General features: G+C 42.2%; 2 long non-coding RNA genes across 2 annotated transcripts in view; both read right to left on the reverse strand.

Moving 5' to 3' along the window:
* The window catches only part of LOC309621484, a 121480-nt gene that overhangs the window by 13067 nt on the left and 86751 nt on the right, over nucleotides 1–21662 (reverse strand). The gene's annotated exons all lie outside the window — the stretch shown is intronic.
* LOC309621483 lies at nucleotides 3693–8415 on the reverse strand. Its single transcript, XR_014240048.1, has 3 exons — nucleotides 6884–8415; nucleotides 5774–6110; nucleotides 3693–4578 (listed from the first exon to the last, which is right to left on the reverse strand). It is a non-coding gene; the product is annotated as an uncharacterized lncRNA (long non-coding RNA).

A 21662-nucleotide genomic window follows, 5' to 3' on the forward strand; every position in this document is an offset into this window, starting at 1 on the left:
AGATTTGGGTTTTTTTGTTGTTGCTATTGTTAACATATTTCTTGGAGTATAATTACTTTACCTTGTTGTGTTAGCTTCTGCTGTATAACAAAGTGAATCAACTATTCGTATACATATATTCCCATATCCTCTCCCTCTTGTGTCTCCTTCCCACCTTCCCTAACCCACCCCTCTAGGTGGTCACAAAGCACTGAGCTGATCTCCCTGTGCTGTATGCAGCTGCTTCCCAATAGCTATCTATTTCACCTTTGGTAGTGTATATATGTCCATGCCACTCTCTCACTTCATCCCAGCTTACCCTTGCCCCTCCCTGTGTCCTTAAGTCCATTCTCTACAGCTACGTCTTTATTCCTCTGCAGCGACTCCTGCTAGGGATGGATACTTCCTTTTATGCTCAGGGAAAGCCCCTAGTTTGAATATGACTTGAATTTGATCCTGTGAAACCATCAGAACTTCCCACCAGAGATAAATGAGGAGATTCTGGCCTTTATTAGTATGCACGATGAACACGGGTGTCCTGGCTGTACTTGCCAACCCTCCTATTTACCCACCTATTTTTATCCACCTTCCTCCCTGTGAGTACCTTTGACCAACCCTGAGCTCAGACTCCTGACCTATTCCAGTGACTTTGTCAGTCTTTCTTTAAAAATGGACAGGTAATGAAATGAAATTAACCTAGAAGCAGCAGCTCAGTAAGGGAAATAAAATCATCAGAAGTTATCTAATCACAGCCACAGCCATCCAGGGCTCTGTCTTATCTCCTGGGTCATAAGAATGGTACCTTCCTAAACTTGAAGGACATCCAATCAACTAAGCAAAGGTGTTGCTCACCTCTGGCTCTTGGAGGGATTGCTAGGCACTCTACCCAGTGTATACTAACTGCAAAACACTGTCATGGTTGTGAAACACCTATGATCCAGGAAAGCTTTTTGGGGTGCATGGGGAAGGTTTCTTTTTGACATCAAGCAAAAAATAAATCACCAAGCTCTTTGAGCACAGGGGTTCTTAAGAGGGCAGTAGAAGGAAGAAATGGGCAGAAAAGATGATCTCCAATGAAGTTAAGGACATTTTCCCAAAAGAGTAGGATTTAGTCTCAGTTTAAGGAGAACACTTTTAAATAGCTGGGACAGCTCCAAACTGCAGTTTAGGGAACGAGTGCTTCAAAAGAACAGTGCTTTAAAAGTCCTGGCAAGGCAGCAAGAGGATGAAGAGTTGGTTTTGCATAGTTTTGAACACAGGAGTAAAGAAGCAGAGGCATCTCTGACTAAAAGGCCCTGAGATCCTATGGCATCAATGGGTCAGTTGCAGGGGCAGGGGTGTGGGGGGCGATATTTCTCTCTCAATGTCTCCCAGGGCAGCCACCCCTCCCGACCCTAACCCCCAGTCCCTTCACCCTTCCTCCCTCCACTGTTGGGTCCCCAGGGACAGCACTTCTTACGCTGGAGTGCTCAGGCACCATTTCTGCAGTCTGGATTCTTCCTGGAGCCTGGCAAGTTCTGGGACAGGAAGACAGGTCTGCAAGCCCGCTGCGGTGCAGTCGGACCTGGAGGCCTGGAGAGGAACTGGAGCCCTGAAGCCCACCCACGTCCTTGAAGCCGAAGGAGGAACACATCCTCCTAACAGTACTTCTCAGGGGTCAGCGTGCTCCCCACCCGACGGTGATCCATACTCACTTGAGGCAGCAAGCACTGCCTCTAACTGGCCCCCTCGATTCCGCCTTAAGGGTCCTCGCACACGTGTGATAGCGCAGGCCCCGGATCTCTTTAGTCAGCTGAGGCCAGTGCTGCCGGGATCGCTCCAGTCCCATCCCCCAGCCCCTCCCTCTCGGACTGTATGTAATAGAAGAAAGAGCACAGAGGAATAGGCTGAATCAAGGGATCTGGGAGCCTGGGTATGAGTTTGAAGACGGAGAACCTAAGGCGCAATTACATATTACTGAAAACTCTTGTGGGGTGTGTGAGGGGAGGTTAGGGGGCTGAGAGGCTGAGTCAACCTGGTGAGTCCAGCCCCAGGACACCACACAGCCCCGCCCCCCTTTCCTTGCCATCAGACAAGGGTGACGCAACTCCAGCTGGGACTCTGCACTTCCCCCTCCCTGATTCTCCAGAAGAGCAGGTGGCCCCCCTCTGAGGGCAGGGGCAAGACCACGGACCAAGTCCCCCTGCACTAAGGCACTACTGGAAGCTCTTCCTGAACAGCAGTCCTGGCTTGGAGCGAACCCGTGCACCGCCAAAGCTGGTCTCGTCTTGCAGCTGAGGGACGCAGGCTTTAAGTCAGCTGCCTTGGCTTTAAATCAATCAGTCCCCCCTTTAAGTCAGGTGACCTGATTTTAAATCACTGTATGCCCCTCAAGCCTGCAACTTCAAAAGTTGGGAACTTCACTTTGATCCCAGCACCTCACACAGCTGAATGCACACTGTAGTCACCCCCAACCCTGGCTTAGAGGCAGGATATAAGGTAAGGGGATGGGCGTGCACACATGGTGATGAGGGTGTACTTCATGTACCAGAAGGGTCCAGGTACTCTGGGCACAGCAAGCAGTGCACGATACAGCAGCTCCCTGGCAAAGCTGGTGATGCACAGGGGGAGCAGGCACACCCAGGCATGCAGAGGTTCCAGGGCGGGAGCTGGGGCACAGCCAGCCGGGAGGGTGTGAAAGAGGAGGATCTGAGCCTTCTGGAGAAAGGCAGACACAGAATATGGATGAGAAACAAAGACCAGATGAAACATGGATTTGAAAAACACACCATGCTCTTGAAATTGGGGTGGGGGGCACCCCAGATTTGAGTCTTCTTACTCCCCAGTAGCTAGTGCTTTGGCATTTGCCCAATTACTTATAAAATGTGACTGATAATATCTAACCCATAGAATACAGCATTTGGAGTGGTTTGCGTGTTTATGTTTCTATAGGGGAATAAACTTTTCTACAAGAAAAATGTATATTTTCTGAAATAAATTAAAACCCCTTTTTAAAAAGTACTATATTGGACTTCCCTGGTGGCGCAGTGGTTAAGAATCTGCCTGCCAAGGCAGGGGACCTGGGCTCGAGTCCTGGTCAGGGAAGATCCCAAATGCTGCGGAGCAGCTAAGCCCATGTGCCACAACTACTGAGCCTGGAGGCCACAACTACTGAAGCCTGCGCGCCTAAAGCCGGTGCTCCACAACAAGCGCAACAAGAGAATCCACCACAATGAGAAGCCCGCGCACCGCAACAAACAGTAACCCCCGCTCACTGCAACTAGAGAAAGCCCACACGCAGCAACGAAGACCAAACGCAGCCAAAAATAATTAATTTTTTTAAAAAACTACTATATCCTTCTATACATCTTCTTGGGGAAGAACAGAGGGAAGGAGTGGGAGAGTGAGAAAGACCAATACTTAGTACACATCCCTGATGCAGGTGCTCTGCTGGCTCAGATAGTTTTATCCCCACTTTACAAAGGAGGAAGTAAGCTCAGAGAGGTTTAGTAATTTTCCCAAAGCCAAACAGCTATTGAGTGGCAGAACCAGGATCTGAACCAAGTCTGTAACCTTCAAAGCCTAAGCCCTCATCACAACAAAACTCAATTAATATTTACATTTATCAAATTACATTGCAACCTGGGGAGTTCTTGGCACAGTCCTGAATAAGAGTGAGAAAGAAAGAAATAGCGTTGTTCATCCAGTCAACCAAAATTTTTTTTTTATTTTTTATTTTTTTAATGCTATTCTTGTCTGCTTACATTCTTTTTATGTATGTATGTATGTATGTATGTATGGCTGTGTTGGGTCCTCGTTTCTGTGCGAGGGCTTTCTCTAGTTGTGGCAAGCGTGGGCCACTCTTCATCGCTGTGCGCGGGCCTCTCACGATCGTGGCCTCTCGTTGCCAAGCACAGGCTCCAGACATGCAGGCTCAGTAATTGTGGCTCACAGGCCGAGTTGCTCCGCGGCATGTGGGATCTTCCCAGACCAGGGCTCGAACCCGCGTCCCCTGCATTGGCAGGCAGATTCTCAACCACCGCACCACCAGGGAAGCCCAACCAAAATTTTTGAAGCAGCTGCTAGATGCCTGGCCCTGTTTGGAGTTCAGCAGTGATCAAGACAGGAAGAGTCCTACTTTCATGAACCATGTAGTGGGGAGGAGAGACAGGTGCAACTTAGGTGAGGGATTTCACCTTGCTGGGCCTCTGTTTTCTCATCTGGAAAATGGGATGGGTGTTTCTCATTTTCTGGGATTGTCCAGCCCTCACATTCTCTGATTCCATAAGAAGCATTTGTTTTCCTGTTTCTTTAAAATTCAATCAGGCCATGAGCTGTGATGAATGTCGTTAGCTGCTCCCCAAATCACTCTATTTCCACCCATTTCCTGTGATCAGGTCTATCCCCCAACATGACTCAAAATCAATCAAGTCACAGAAGCTAAGGGGCACCCAGCAGAAGAATTCCAACCCTGGCTTCTCAGGAGCTCTGCGGTCTACCTGGCCAGGTAAACTTCACGCACCTGGCACAAGGTGGCCATCCCTGGTTTCACATCAACATGATCTCAGGCACAAACCTCCTTGTTTTTCCATTTTGTCTTTAAGTTACTTGCTGAAACAACTGCACAAATATGAAAAAGATATAAAAATCAGGCATCCTCTGCCCTCACTGCCTACTAATAAATGATTTTCTGCCACTTTAATGATAAAGATACAACATTTCAGCATTCCGTTGCCCTTATTATTTTTCATTTTGTTGATATTTCTACTGAATACATCTTTCAATATTTTAACAATGGAACATGTATTTAGGTTGTTCCACACACAGCCTTTGGTGGTAAGGGTTTTGTTGTTATATTTCTATTATGTTTCCTTTAAAAATCATTATCCTGTTTAAATGGATTACGTCAACTTTATAGGCATTTATCATATGATATTGATGAAATTAATACATAGAGGGCAGTAGTACAAATTGATTGGAATTGAGAGCCTCTATTAGCACAGTTAAATATAAATATTTTATATATATATATATATATATATATATATATATATATATATATATATATATATGCCAAATTACATGCTGAGTGAGATTCTCCTACTCTTTTTCACTCTCTGCCCCTCAAGCCTGTAAGAAATGGAATATTTCTTGCCATATCAGTAAAAAAAGGATGTCACAGTCATCAGCACTTGCAGCCCTCCAATGTGAGCCGGTGGGCCCTGAGGAACTCAGGATATGCAAATACAGAATGCTGGCCCCAGAGAGCTGAGGTGCATATCAAAGGAAGGATTTCAGTGAGCCCAGACGCTTGCATCTTCCCATACAAAGAAAAGCGCTACATTCCTCACCTTGGGAGAGCTGGTTTTCCTTAGTTAACAATCACCTTTTGATGTTCCCCATTACCTGCGCCATTCCCCTCCCCTGTCCCCTCCCCCCAGTACTTTAGCTCAGGGAGGAAGGAGCGCAGAGAGACTCGGCTGAACAAGGGACCTCCGAGCCTGGGGATGCGTTTTCAGCCGCTTTCCCCGCAGTCAGGAGGAGGGGCGCTGACGCTCCAACCGGACCCTGGGCCTCCCTTTCCCCGTTTCCCCTCAGGACGCTCAGGCCGACCCACTCCCCACGCCCACCAGGCCCCGCGAGCCAGGCCGAGGGCAGGGGCGAGAGAAGGGACCGACGTTCCCCGGGACCAGAACGCTAGGGGCTGCTCTTTCTGCACAGCAGCGGTGGGTGGCAGCGAACCCCTGCCCCTCAGAAGCTGGTCTTGCACTGACGCCCGGGCACCAGACCAGGAGGAGGGTTGGCGCCCACTTACCCGGCCCGCGGTCCCCAGGACTGTCGCGGCTTTGGCGGCCGGGGCCCCTCCAGAGCCGGCAGCCTCAGTGAGGCCGCCCTCCCCTCGGGCTCCGGGGCACTTTAGTGACGGCGGAGGCAAGAGACCCCGAGCCGGGAGTTCCAGCTCTGCGGAAACGCGGGATCGTTCTGGGCGAGGAGGTGGGACCGCTCTGCCCCCAGGCCTTCCGGGAGGGAGGGCGGCGCCGGGGGAGGAGCCGCCTGGAGCCTCCAGGAGCCCTTCCGGGGGTCCTGGAGGGGCGGCCCGGCCTGGGGGCCCCGCCCACTGTGGCCGCAGCCCAGGCCTTTTTCCTGGAATCCTACACAAGAAAGAAAGATACAGTCTATAGTAAATATTCACAAATGATTGTTGCTGCTGTGCTTACTATTCTATTAAAGGTGTAAAATCCATAAAACACTTTAAGTTCAAAGTTAAATACGAATTTTTACCTTTCTAATTATGTCTCTGCTATTCCCAACTGTGGTTAATGAATCAGAGACTGTGGCATCACTAGTTAAAAATGAGCTTGAGGAAAAAATAGAACTCAGGCCCACCAGACCTACTGAATCACGATCTGCACTTTTACAATCTCCCCAGTGTACTTGGGTACCCATGAATAGTTGAAAGGTACATTTCTACCTCGACATGTCTTTTCTGTCTGAGAAATACACACATTTTATCCAGTTTGATATAAATAAAACACTCAAAAATGCATATGCCTGTGTTGAAACCATCATTTTATCATTTCTTTTCCAGATAAGTATAGTCTCTACACTGGTTTTGTGGATCACATGCCATACTCTTTTCTTGTAGTTACAAATAAGGTAGAGAAAGTTACTTTGTAAATATATATATATTAGTGGATAATTGAAGACAGTCTTCTAAATTAAAAGCACTTCTCTTAACTTGCTGTTTTCTTCTTGGGTCACATTATGAACTCTTCCCGTGGCCACATGGCATGTGTACTTTTAATTTCAGGGACTGCTGCCATTCCAGGATGTGGCCATAGATTTCTCTCAAGAGGAGTGACAATGCCTGGACCAAGATCAATGGGAATTGTACAGGGGTGTGATGTTAGAGAAGTATAGGAACCTGCTCTCCTTGGGTGAGGATACCTTCCTTCCAGAATTCCTTTTCCAACCACAGGGTTTAGAGTCCTTCATTTGTAGAATGTCTCCTGGAATCTTCTGCTTCCTACAATAGGGTTTCAGATTGCAATGTTTCAGGAAAGACTAGGAGTTTGTGGGTATAATTTATCTTATTTTTTTAAAATCGCAGTCTCCCTTTTAATATACTTTGTAACTGCTTGGGATGTGTCTATATGAACTGTGTATTATATGCTTCTGTTATAGTCCTTACAATATTTTTTTGTCTTATTTTCTGTAACAATTTTCCATGGATTCTTTGGGCTTAAGGTATATTAAAAGGGAGACTGCGATTCTGGGACTTCCCTGGTGATGCAGTGGTTAAGAATTCGCCTGCCAATGCAGGGGACCCGGTTCGATCCCTGGTCTGGGAATTTCCCACGTGCCACGGAGCAACTAAGCCAGTGGGCCACAACTACTGAGCCTGCGTGCCACAAGTACTGAAGATGGTGTGCCTTGAGCCCGTGCGCCATTTATTTTTTGGAGAATAAAACTGCCTCTGAGTGATTAAAATCTAGACCAGCTAGTCAAAATGCTTTATCACCTGTTCTTCTAAACCACTGATCAACGGAACAAGTTTTACTAGGGATAACAGAGTAATTGTATTCTGGAGTTCATATCGGCAATATGTTTTATGACCTTGATGCTGGATCACGACATTTCAATGGCATAACTGCTATTAACTGTCTGTTTGTTCAACGATTAAAGTCTCACGTGATCTGAGTTCAGACTGGAGTCATCCTGGTTGGTTTCTGTCTATTGCAGATTTCTTCCAGTATGAAAGGACAAGAGCAATACGGCTTACTTTACAAAATGTCTTCAAACCAAATGATGATATAATCTACATTCAGTTAATTTATACATACCCTACTGTAGAACAGGGTTTGTTACGGTGGCAGAGCCCGGTAATTAGGTAAAACTGAAACATTTATCTGCAGTGGTTCAAGTTCTCTTCCTAAGAATATGTTTATAATCAACATTCTTTCACAAAGTACCCAATTTAATTCACCATAGCAGTCCTCATATTAACTAAATGGAGAATCCTAGGCTATATACAAATCCAGAAAGGGCCAAAAGTCATCAGCCCCTATGGATTATTACAACCCATTACTGAGACATTCAAATTATTTCTTAAAGAACCACCATGACCATCAACATCATCAATTTATATATTATTGCCCCAATGCTAGCCTTAACCATGGCTCTCACAACATGAATTCCTCTTCCCATATCTTATCCACTAATTAATATAAATGTAGGCATACTATTTATGTTAGCCATATCAAGCCTAGCCATTTATTCCATCCTCTGATCTGGTTGAGCTTCAGATTCAAAATACTCACTCACTGGAGCTCTACGGACAGTAGCACAGACAATCTCATATGAAGTCTTGCTGGCAGTTATTCTATTCTCAGTCCTAATGCTAAATGGATCATTTACACTTTCAACAGTAATTATTACACAAGAACACCTATGACTAATTTTCCCCTGACCCTTACCCAGAATTTGATTATCTCCGCAGTAGCAGAAATCCAATGAAGCCCCACTTGATTTAACAGAAGTAGAATCAAAACCTGTATATGTCTTCAATGTAGAAAATGTAGCAGGCCCATTCACCCCGTCCTTCCTAGAGAATATGTCAATTTCCTTATAATAAACATTTTCACAACATTCTATTTTTAGGAGCATTTGACAATCCCTACGTGCCAGAATTATATACAGCCCAAGTCATCATTAAAACACATCTAACAATCTCCTTTCTATGAATTCAAGCATCCTACCCACAATTTTGATATGATCAACGTATACATCTCTTATAAAAATATTTTTTACTACTAACATTAGCCCTATGTATATGAGAGTTTTCACTACCTGTCATCATACCAGGCAACCCACAGCAAACTTAAGAATTATGTTTGACTAAAGAGTTACTTTGATAAAGTAAATGATAGAGGTTTAAATGCGCTTATTCCTGGAATTGAACTTATTTCTAAGAATTTTACATTCTCCATGCTACCACATTACACCACAATGCTATATAGTAAGGTTCTCTAAGAAAGCTTCAAGGCCCATACCCCCAAAATATTGTTGTATATCCTTCCTGTACTAATAAACTCTCATTGTTTTTACTATCATTCTACTGACCATTATTTCAGGAAATATAATTGTAGTAACAAGCTCACACTGGTTAATGGTATCCCCATTCTAATAAAAAACATGAACCCATAAGCTACAGAAGCATCCAACAAATATTTTCTAAAACAATCCACCACATCAATACTACTTATAATGGCTATTATCATTAATCTAATATACTCTGGTCAAAGAACACAATGAATTACAAAAATCTTTAATCCAGCAGCATCCACTATCATGACAATCGTCCTTGTCACAAAAGTAGGACATTCCCCATTTCACTTCTGAGTGCCCGAAGTAACTCAAGGCATTCCATGAACAGCAGGCCTGATGCTATCAACATGACAAAATTGCACCCCTATCAGTTTTATACCACATGTCACCATCCATCAACCTAAACATACTGTTAATCATAGTGATATTATAAATCATAGTTGGACGCTGAGGCAGACTTAGCCATACTCACCTGGAAAAAATTACAGCCTCCTCATCAGTTGCCCATATAGGATGAATAACAGCTATTATAATGTATATTCCAAGTATAACAATCCTAAACATACTAATTTATATCATAACAACACTATCTTCTTCCTATTTATACCCAGATCATGTACTACAAGGGTATCATTATCACACACATGAGATAAAACACCTCCCATCAGGATCCTTATCCTCAGCATTATAGTGTCATTAGGAGGTCGCCCACCATTATCAGGGTTTTGACCCAAATGAATAATTATCCAAGAGATAACAAAAATGATAACATCATTCTACCAACACTAATAGCCATCACAGCAGTCCTCAGCATATATTTCTACTTGCAGCTAACATACTCCACATCACTAACTATATTCCCTTCATTAAACAACACAAAAGTACAACAATTTGAACATACAAAACAAATAACTTTCCTATCATTACTCATCATAATAGCCACACGGTTACTACCCATAACACCCATCCTATCAGTGCTGGACTAGGAATTTAGGTTAGTTTAGACCAAGAGCTTTCAAAACCCTAAACAAGTACAATTTACTTAATTTCTAAAAATAAGGACTGCAGGACTTTCTCCTATATCAATTGAATGCAAAGCAAACACTGTAATTAAGCCAAATCCTTACGAGATTGATGAGTTTTAACCCCAGGAAATTTTAGTTAACAGGCAAATCCTCTAGTCAACTGGCTTCAATCTACTTCTCCTGCCTTTGAGAAAGAAAAAAGAAGAAAAAAAAAGGCAGGAAAATCACCAGCAGAATTGAAGCTGCTTCTCTCAAGTTACAATTCAATCTGTTGATTCACCACAGGGTTTGCCAGAAAGAGGGCTCAATCTCTGTCTTTAGATTTACAGTCGAATGCTAGCTCAGTCATTTTACCTCTGTTCATACACTGCTGATTATCTTCAATAAATCACAAAGATATCGGCATTTTATCTTTACTATTTGGTGCTTGAGCTGGAGTAGCAGGCAGCGCCTTAAGTATATTAATCCTGGCTGAGCTATGCTAACCTGGAGCGCTACTTGGAGATGCCCAAATCTGTAAGGTAGTCATAACAGTCCCTGCACTTGTAATAATTTTCTTTATAGTTGTACCCATTATGATTTCAGGGTTTGAAAACTGACTTGGGCCACTAATAACTGGGGCACCTGAGGTAGCATTTCCCCCAATATATCATATAAACTTTTGACTACTTCCCCCATCATTCTTACTCCTACTCATATCACCAATAGTAGAAGCTGGTTCTGGTACAAGTGGAACCCTATATTCAGCTCTAGCCTGCAATCTGGCCCATGAAGGAGCCTCTGTCGACCTAACCATTTTCTCCTTACATTTAGCAGGTGTCTCTTCAATTCTTGGTGCTATTACTTTTATTACTATAGTCTTTAATACAAAACTAGCAGTCATATCCCAATACCAAACACCAGTATTTGTTTAATCTTTCCCAACTATAGACATATTACATAATTACCACTCTCAGTCTGAGCAGCCAGAATTGCCATATTGTTAAGAGATAGAAATCTAAACACTACTTTCTTTGACCCTGCAGGAGGAGACTGAATCCTATACCAACAGCTATTTTGACTCTTTGGTCACCCTGAAGTCTGTATTCATGGCCTACCAGGCTTTGTTATAATCTCACATATCATTACATACTATTTAGGACAAAAAGTGCCTTTCAGCTATTTGGGACTAGTATGAGTCATGTCCACTGGCTTTTTAGGATTTCTCTTGTGGGCCCATCATATGTTTACCATAGGGATAGCTGTTGACTCAGGAGCATACTTTGCATCAGCTACCGTAATTACTTCTATCCCTACAGGAGTAAAAGTATCTAGCTGATTAGCAACTCTTTATTTAAGTTTTCTTTCTCGTTTCTTTTTTTTTTTTGGCTGCGTTGGGTCTTGGTTGCTGCACGTGGGCTTTCTCTGGTTGCGGTGCACGGCCTTTTCATTGCAGTGGCGTCTCTTGTTGCAGAGCACAGCCTCTAGGCGCGTGGGCTTCAGTAGTTGTGGCTTGCGGGCTCTAGAGGGCAGCTCAGTAGTTGTGGTGCACGGGCTTTTTGCTCCGCGGCATGCGGAATCTTCCCAGACGAGGGCTCGAACCCATGTCCCCTGCATTGGCAGGCGAATTCTTAACCACTGTGTCACCAGGGAAGTCCCTGGTTAGCAACTGTTCACGGAGGTAATATTATATGACCTCCCACTATACTATGAGTTTTAGGCTTTAGTTTTTCTTTTTACAGTAGGTGGTTTGACAGGAATCATCTTAGCCAACTCATCCCCAGACATTGTCCTCCAGGATACATACTATGTAGTAGCACACTTCCATGACCTAATGTCCATGGGAGCAGTCTTCACTATTATAGGAGGCTTCCTACACTGATTCCCACTATTCTCAGGTTATACAGTTAACTCAGCATGAGCAAAAATTCACTTCACAAGTATATTTGTAGTAGTAAATATGACTTCCTGCAGCACTTTCTTGGCCTCTCAGGGATGTCACTACATTAGTCTGAGTACCCTGAGGCACACACAACATGAAATATTTTATCTTTAGGCTCATTCATCTCAGTAGCAGCAGTAATGCTAATAATCTTCATACTTTGAAAAGCATTTGCGTCTAAACAAGAAGTCTTAGCAGTGGAAATTGCTACTCCTAACCTAGAATGGTTACACGAATGCCCTCCACCATATCCTATGTTTCAAGATCCTACCTATGTAAATGTAAAATAAGGAAGGACTCAAGTCCTTCTCAACCAGTTTCAAGCCAACACCATAACAATTATGTCTTTCTCAATAAATGAGATAAAAGTAAAAAGTGATGTAGCTTTGTCAAAGTTAAATCATAGGCTAAAATCCTGTATATCACTAAGGCATATCAGTTTCATCTAGGCTCTCAAGATACAACATCACCGATTACGGAAGGACTTTTACATTTTCATCATCACACATTAATAGTGATTTTTAAAATAAGTTCTCTAGTCCTCTATATCATTTCACTAATATTGACATCTAAACTGACTCATATGCATAGAATAGATGCACAGGTAGAGAAAATGTGAACAATTTACTAGCCATTATTGTAATCTTAATTGCCCTATCATCATTGTGAATCCTTTACATGACACATGAAATCAATAACTCTTCCCAAACCATAAAAACTATGGGTCAGTAATGATACTGAAGCTACAAATACACAGATTATGAAGATTTAAATGTTGACTCCTCTGTAATCCCCACATCAGAGCTAAAACCAGGAGAATAATGACTAATAGAAGTCAACAACCGAGTAGTTAGAGATAGTCATTGAATATCAGTTTCATCTGAAATTGTTGTACACTCCTGAGTTGTTCCTTCTCAGGCCTAAAAAGAGCTATCCCAGGATGCCTAACTTAAAGAATCCTAATACCAACAGGACCAGGCCTATGTTGTGGACAAGAGAGCTCGTTTTCCTGAGTTCAAAGACAGGACAGAGGGATATGGCTGAGATATGGGGTGAATCTGGAGCCCATGGGGATGCACTTTCCAAGCTCCAGGATAGGAATGGGGCCTCTAGGGTCCCAGGCCACCCACCATACCCTCCCGAGCAGGATCTGGACAACATTCCCTGTCAGTGATGAGGCAGCCCTAATACTGGTCATGCCCCGATGTTGTGTCCTATGTGGGCCCCATGCTCTTGGGACCACATCCCACACTCTGCAGGTCCATGCTACAGGGTCCTTCGTGCCTCAGGAGTACAGACCACACAATAAGCAGTTCCCTCCCCAACCAGCAGGAGGAGGGGAGGAGAGCAGGGGCACCAGGGGAATCTCACTCAGACAACAACACCCCAGGGGTGCCAGCGGGGACAGTGATGATGCAGATGAGGCACAGACCAAGAGATGGGACCAGAGGACACAAAAGGCAGCTGGTCAGGTCCTGGCTCATCTGCACCCAGGACACCTTTGTCCCATACACCCCCTTCCTCATACACCCTCTCCTTAAATGCAGATTCTTCAGATGCAAACAGGCAGAGCTTCAGACTGAAAGTCAGCTCTTCCAAAATGACCCATCAGCAAACACTGCAGGATTCCACTCCCTGTGCTTTGTGGCTGCTTCCCACTAACTATCTAGTTTACATTTGGTAGTGTATATATGTCCATGCCACTCTCTCACTTCATCCCAGATTACCCTTCCCCCTCCCTGTGTCCTCAAGTCCATTCTCTATGGCTGAGTCTTTATTCCTGTCCTGCCCCTAGGTTCTTCATAACCATTTTTTCTTTTTTTTTAGATTCCATATATATGTGTTAGCATACGGTATTTGTTTTTCTCTTTCTGACTTACTTCACTCTGTATGACAGTCTCTAGGTCAATCCACCTCACTACAAATAACTCAATTTCATTTCTTTTTATGGCTGAGTAATATTCCACTGTATATATGTGCCACAGCTTTATCCATTCATCTGTCGATCCTGCCAACACTTTTACTTTACTCAACTGAGACCAATGTCAGACTTGTAAGGTAATAAATTTACGATGTTTTGAGTCACTCAATTTGTGGTAATTCGTATGAAAGCAATAAAAAACAAATACAGAGGTCCTACAAGAGCCAGGCTATATATTTATATTTAAGTATTTCTAAAATGAATTTAACCCTGTGATTCACAGCAGCAGCAGCTTCCAAGGGATCCCACCACACACCTGAGGCGAAAGCAGCCTAATAAGGAAGCAGTGACAGCAGCAGGTCACTGCCCCACACTTGGGGTAGAGGGGGATTTGATCTACTGTAGCAGCAGCATAGCCTGAATGGGAATGCATCCTCCTGTGGCACTAGTCCCATCAGCATTACTCTAATCTGCTAGCATCTGCTGTGCCAACAGGCCCAACGTATACAAACCCTCCAACTCAGTAGCATTAAGTGAGCCAGGCTCAGTGTTTCCTGAAACTCATATCCAATGGCACTGGAAAGCCCAGATATCACCTAGTGTTATGAAAACATAAAAAAAAAACAATAACAGAAGACTGGCAACTTCAGAAAGAAAAGGGGAACAATGGAATGGGTGAAAACAAGTGGGATAAATATAAGAGACTATCATTAGTCTCATGAGTTTCTTAAATTCCCTATGATGGTCAAAGCAAAAATTATGACACCATCTGATGTGGTTCTCAATGTATATAGAGGAAATACTACAGAAAATCATACTTTAAAACTGGGGACTATTAAGAGACCTAAATGGAAGTAAAATTTTGAAACTTCACTTGAAGTAATAAAAGACAGATTCCAGTAGGCTATGATAAGTTACATATGTATAGTGTAAGGCCAAAAGCAACCACTAAGAAAACTATACAAACAGTATACACAAATGATTATAAATAAATTAGATTAAAATGGACTTACCAAAAAATGTTTAAGTAACCCACAAGAAGGCAAAATAAGAGAAACACAGGATTGAGAAACTAAGGTAAAAGACAAAACAAAAAATAAAATGGTAGACCTAATCTTTAACATAGCAATAATTACATTAACTGTAAATGATCTAAATAACCAAGTCAAAGACAGAGATTGAAAGAGTAGATGAAAAAATCACAAGCATGATCCAACTCTATACTGTCTATAAGAAGCTTACTTTAAACATCATGATATAGGTAGTTCAAAGTAAAAGGATGAAAAAGGTATATCATGTGAACATTCATCAGAAAAAGCAGGAATGGCTATATTAATATCAGATAAAGTAGATTTCAGAGCAAAGGAAATTATTAGGGGCAAAGAGGGTCATTACATAAAGATAACAGGAATAATCCACCTAGATGACCTAGTGATACTAAATGTGTGTGCACCAAACAACAGAACTTCAAAACACATGAAGCAAACACTGAAAAAGGTAAAAGGAGAGAATTTCAAATCCACAATTATTATTTGAGACTTCAACACAGCAATTTATAGAACTCCCAGAGAGAAAAATCAGCAAGGGTATGGAAGAACTGAAAACATCATCAATCAACAGGATATAACTGACATTTAAAGAACACACTCAATAAAAGCAGAATACATATTCAAGTGTCCATGGAACATTCACTCATATACCATACACTGGGTGATAAAAAAAAAACATTAGCAGATTTAAAAGAATTAAAATCATAGAGAGTATATTCTCTAGCCATAATGGAACCAGACTAGAAATCAATAACAGAAAGACAACAGGAAAATCTTCAATCACATGAAAACTAAACATCACAATTCCAAATAACTCATGGGTAAAAAGTCAAGGAAAAATTTTTTAATGCATAGAATAAAAGAAAATGGAGATATAACAGATCAACATTTGTGGAATAAAGTGAAAGCAATGCTGAAAGGGAAGTTTATAGCACTAAATTGGGAAAGAAAATATTTCAAAGAAATAGTCTAATTTTCTATATTAAAATAGTAAAAACGGAAGAGGAAAAAACACTAAACAAGCAGAAAGAAGGAAATAATAAAGATGAAACAAAAATCCATGAAACTGAAAACAGGAAAATGGGGGGGGAGGAAATCAATGAAACAAAAGGCTGGTTCTTCAAAATAAACAATCTCATCAAGAAAGATGTAGCAAGACTGATAAAGATAAAAAGAGAGATGGCACAAATCACAGATATCAGAAATGCAACCAGGGATACCATGACATATCCTGCAGGTTACTAAGGGACAAGTTATTATGAACAAGTCTACACTATAAATTCAAAAATGTGGATGAAATGGACCAATGCGTCTACACCCAAAACTACCAAAACTCAGCCAAGATGAAAGAGACAATCTCAATTTTCCTGTAACTATGAGAAACACTGATTTTTCATTTAAAAACTCCCAAAAGAAATATTCAGGCTTAGATGTTTCACTTTTACCCAAGACTTAAAGAATTAACACCAATTTTACATGACTTGATAAGAAACAGAAGTAGAGGGAACAGTTCCTAATTAATTTTATGAAGCCAGTATTACCTTGATACCAAAACCAGACTGGGATAGTATAGAAAGAAGAAAACTACAGGCCAGTATTTTTTATGAAATTGGCTGTAAAAATCCTCAGCCAAATATTAGCAAATTAACTCCAGAAATATATAAAAAGAATAATATACCATGACCAAGTGGTATTTATTCCAGTTATGCAAAGTTGGTTAAATATTTGAAAATCAAACAAAGTAATCTACCATATCCAATAGACTAAGGGGGAAAAGTCATGTGATCCTAATCATTAATGCAGAGAAAGCATTTGACAAAATCCAATCCCATTCATGATTTTAAAAAAAGAAGAAAAGAAACTCCAAGCAAACTAGGAATAGAAAAGGAACATACTGAAACTCATAAAGATGATCTACAAACAACCTATACCGACATTATATTTAACTGTGAAAGACTGAACGCTTTCTCTGTAAGATCAGAAACAAGGCACCGATATCTGCTCTCACCACTTTTATTAAATATATTACTGGAGGTTCTAGTAAGAAAATAAAGCAAAAATAAATAAACAGATAAATTTAAAAGTTAAATTTTTAAAAAGTTTATTTAAAAGATGAAAGAACTATTCCTACTATGTTGAATAGGAAGGAATATATCCTCCTGAATGTTGAATAGTAATATATCCTATTATATTGAATAAGGAAAACTAAAACTGTCTGTATCTGAAGATGAGATGATAATCTAAATGGAGAAAATACCAAGGAATCCACATAAAGCTTGAGAAATAATATTAGTTTGTAAATGTTTTAGAGTACAAGATCCACACAATTTTATCAAATTATATATTAATAACAAATGTGTAGAAGCTTAAATAAAAATATGTGATGCCATTTACAACTGACCTAAATAAATACTTAAATAGAAGCCCAATAAGACATTTATAGGACCTCTATACTGAAAATTACAAAATGCTGATGAAGAAAATTTTAAAAGTCCCAAACAAATAGGGAGACATACCTTGTTCATAGATTAGAAAACACAACATAATAAAGCTGTCAATTCTCCCCAAGTTAAGAGGCTTAACACAATTACTCTTAAAATGCCCTCAAGGTTTTTGTGGATATAGACAAGCTTATTCTAAGATTTATATGGTAGGAAGAGGCTGAAGAACAGCTAAAACAATTTGTAAAGGAAGATTAAAATGGGAGGAATTAATCTACCCAATTTCAAGATTTCGCAGTAATGATGGAGGGTAGATACATAGATCAATGGAATAGAACAGAGAACCCAGCAATAGACTGACACAAATACATTTAACTTGGTTTTGACAGCAGTGCAAAAGCTATCAAGGAAGAATAGACTTTTCAAAAAATGGTACTGAAACAGTTGGACATCCCTCGACAAAAACAAACAAACAAACAATGAACCTTAACCTAAACCTTACACATCTTACACAAAAATTAAATCAAAGTGGATCATAATCTTAAATGTAAAAGCAGGACATTTTTAGAGAAAAAAAATAGGAGAAAATCTTTGGCATCTACAACTAGGTGAATAATTCTTAGACTTGACACCGAAAGTATGATCAATAAAAGCAAAAACTGATCAATTGGATCTCATCAAAATGAGTTAAAAATGCTTCATAGAAGATCCTTTTAAGTGGATGAAAACTCAAATTACACAGTGGGAAAACATATTTGAAAATCCCATAGGAGACAAATGACTTGTATCTATAATATACAAAGAACTCTCCAAACAACTTTAAAAAATCCAACTAGAGAATAGGCAGAAGACAGGAACAGACATTTCATGGAAGAGAATATACACATGGCAAAGAAGCACATGAAAAGATGTTCAACATCGTTAGCCATCAGGGAAATGCAAATTAAGACCATAATGAGATATCAGAGAATAACTAAAATTAAAGTATAGTGACAACATCAAATGCTAGCGAGTACGTAGAAAAATTATATCACATCACTGGTGGGAAAATAAAATGGTTTAGCCACTCTGAGAAACAGCTTGACAGTCTCTTTTAATCCTAAAAGTAGATTCACCCTACAATGCAGTAATTGTACTCTTGAGCATTTATCCAAAAGAAACAAAAACTTAATGAAGTTCCCACAGAAACTTACACATAAATGTTCATAGCAGTTTTATTTCTAATAGCCACAAACTGGCAACTCCCCAAATGTCTTTCAATGGGTGAATGTTGAAACAAATTGTGATAAAATCTTATGATAGAATACTACCGAGCAACAAGGAACAAATTATTAATATATGCAAAAATTGAAATGAACTTCAAGGGAATGATGCCGAGGGAAAAGTTTTTAAAAGCCAATCTCCGAAGATTAAGTAATTCATGATTATGTTTACATATTATTCTTAAAATAACAAAACTGTGGAGATGGAGAACAGATTACAAGTTGCCAAGGGTTAGAGATGGGGGTAGAAGGTACAGCGGGGGAACTTTGTGAGGTTTTTGTGGTCCCAGTACAAATAATACAGCAATCTTGGTTTTAATCCCTAAAGATTTTTAAAAGCAATTCCTAATAAGAGGTGTCCAGATATTTAGCAATGGCAGCAGATTAGAGGTATAGCTCCCCAACATGACAACTTCGAAAGAGATCTATACTATCAATACTAATTTAATGCATATGTTAATTTTTAAAAGGCCAGTCACAATACTTAAATGGTACATATCTTAACGATATTACTCTGGGTATCCAGCTATACCAGATGGACTAGCAGGATTTTCTGTCCATTCAATCTTATTTAAGACAGTAAATCTTATAATAAGACAGTTAAAAAAAGAAAAAGAAAAACAACAAACCTCAACTACAGTTGGATATTCTCACAGCAAGATGAGGTGAAAATACATAGCAGCGGTTCAAAAGCTTAAGCAGTGGCACCTAAATTTGGCTGCACATTAGAATCCTCTGAAGCACTTTTTAAAAACCCTCACACCGACGGTTGGTCATGCTAGACCAATACAATCCTTTTAACTCTCCTCAGACGATGCCAATGTCTAGCCAGAACGGAGAACCAGCGGACTAAGCAGAAGGGGATGTTTCTACAAAGATTTCTTAACAATAAGTCCTCTCACCCAATCAAGATTTACCTCCCCGCAAAGGGGTAAAGAAGGCTAGATGTTGTCCATACTTGCTTAGCTTTAATTAGCACTTGTGACTTGCCCAAAACCTAGATCATGTTTCCCCTAAATTTCATGTTATTCCCTAAGTTTTTCAAACCCAAGGCTAAGGGGTTTGCCAGGATGAGATTTTAAGCGCTCACACAGGGGAAGTCCCTGGCAAACCAGGACAGCGGTCACTCTACACTGCAATGTAAAGCATCCTAAATAACCCTGCCACTGCTCCCAGATACTAGTCTGTGCCAACCAGTGGAGAAAAGGCATTCTCCATTACTACCATGGCAAATGCTACTGTACTTACCTTGGCTAGTCCCTATCTTTTCCAGGCGCCACTCCCCTTCACCTGCTGGTGGACGCTTCGGCCAGCTGACAATGCAGATATTTTCAAACTTTAAGGTGAATAAAAATCATCTGGAGGGCCTGTTGTAACAGAGATCACTGAGCCCCACCAGAGTTGCTGATTCCATAGGGCTGGGACCAGGCCCTAAAACTTGAATATCTAACACATTATCAGGGGATGCTGGGAAAGCTGGTCAGGTAATGGTAAAGCTGGCCAGGAAAAAGAAACCCGACATGTCAGATCATAAAGTACGGAAGGGCAAGCCCGCCGGCAGTCCAGGCCGGGGGAGGGGGGGACCTGGGTCCCCAGCCCTACAGGGCCAACGGCAGACCGGCTCGGGCGCCCCTCGGAAGCGCGGGATCCCCGCGGCCGAGTCTGTGCCCCCGGCCGGCCCCGGCTCCCCTCTGCCCACCCTGCGCGCGGGGGCTGGAAACGGCCGCGGAGAACCAGGCAGGGCGGGAAGGGGGGCTCCAAAGAGGGTCTGGCGACTCGAGTCGCTCCGTTACTCGGTGGGCTCAGCGCGCGCCGTGGGGGAAGAGAGGTGGAGGTCCGGGAAGAGGGGACGGGCGGCACTCACGTAGACCAGCAGCAGCCATGGGTAGACGGCGGGCTCGGCCACCACGGGCGACTCCAGCCTCAGCTTCTCCCCCACGTTTTCGCGCGCGGCCCCTGCACCAGGCTAGTCTGGCGGTTGGGGGAGGGGCGGGGCGCCGCCGGCGGGGGCGGGACAGGCGGGCGGGCGGGAGGCTGAGGGGAGGGAGCCTGGCCTGGGCCTCAGCCGGCGCCGCCGCCGCCGCCGCCGGCCTGCTCCCGTCCGGCCCCCGGCTCCCTCTTTGTGGTCACAGGCCCGGGGCCTCCAGCGCTGCTGCCAACTGGGGCCGGCGTGAGGCAAGCACAATGAGCCGGGGCCCAGCTGAACCACTCACACGCAGCGAGCGCCTCCCGCCCCGTGGACCCGCCCCCACGCACGCACGCACGAACGCACGCACGTACGCACGCAAGCACGCACGCACGTCTTCAGCTGCCCCCCGGCCACACCCACCGGCCCGAAGTGGAGACCCGGGGAGACCCCTCGGGGCCTGGGGTGGCGGGTTCGACTTCCCCCCTTGACGTACCGTGACACCTCCCCCCCAATATGTTTCTAGGTATTATATGTATATATGAATATATTATTATATACACACTTGCGTATGAATTTATATGTGTATGTACATGCGCATATTTACATATAGGTGTGTGTGTGTACACATTGTATATATGTATGTGTATATATCTTATATATATGATATATGTATGTATATATACGATGAATTTCTATATACAGTACATATATATTTTTATGCTATATGCTTTTATATGTAGGTGTATATGTGTGTCTATATGTATGTACGTGTATGTATTGCATATATTATATGTGTATGTATGTATACTGTCTATATGCACACCTAAATATCTTTGTATGTGTGTATATATGTATGTGTGTATTGTATATACTATATGTGTATATGTGTGTACGCATACTGCATGTGTACACAGCTGTATATTTTTGTATGCTTGTACATATGTACATGTGTGTGTATATACACACACACCCCATATGGATTCTGTTTGTCTGGAGAACCCTCACTGATACGGACACTTATGACAATTGAGTACCTGCTCTTTGCCAGCCAGGGAGCCAAAGGCTTGT

Source organism: Balaenoptera borealis (genome assembly GCF_965194805.1).
Source record: "Balaenoptera borealis genome assembly, contig: HAP1_SCAFFOLD_501, whole genome shotgun sequence".
In the NCBI taxonomy this organism is placed as follows: domain Eukaryota; kingdom Metazoa; phylum Chordata; class Mammalia; order Artiodactyla; family Balaenopteridae; genus Balaenoptera; species Balaenoptera borealis.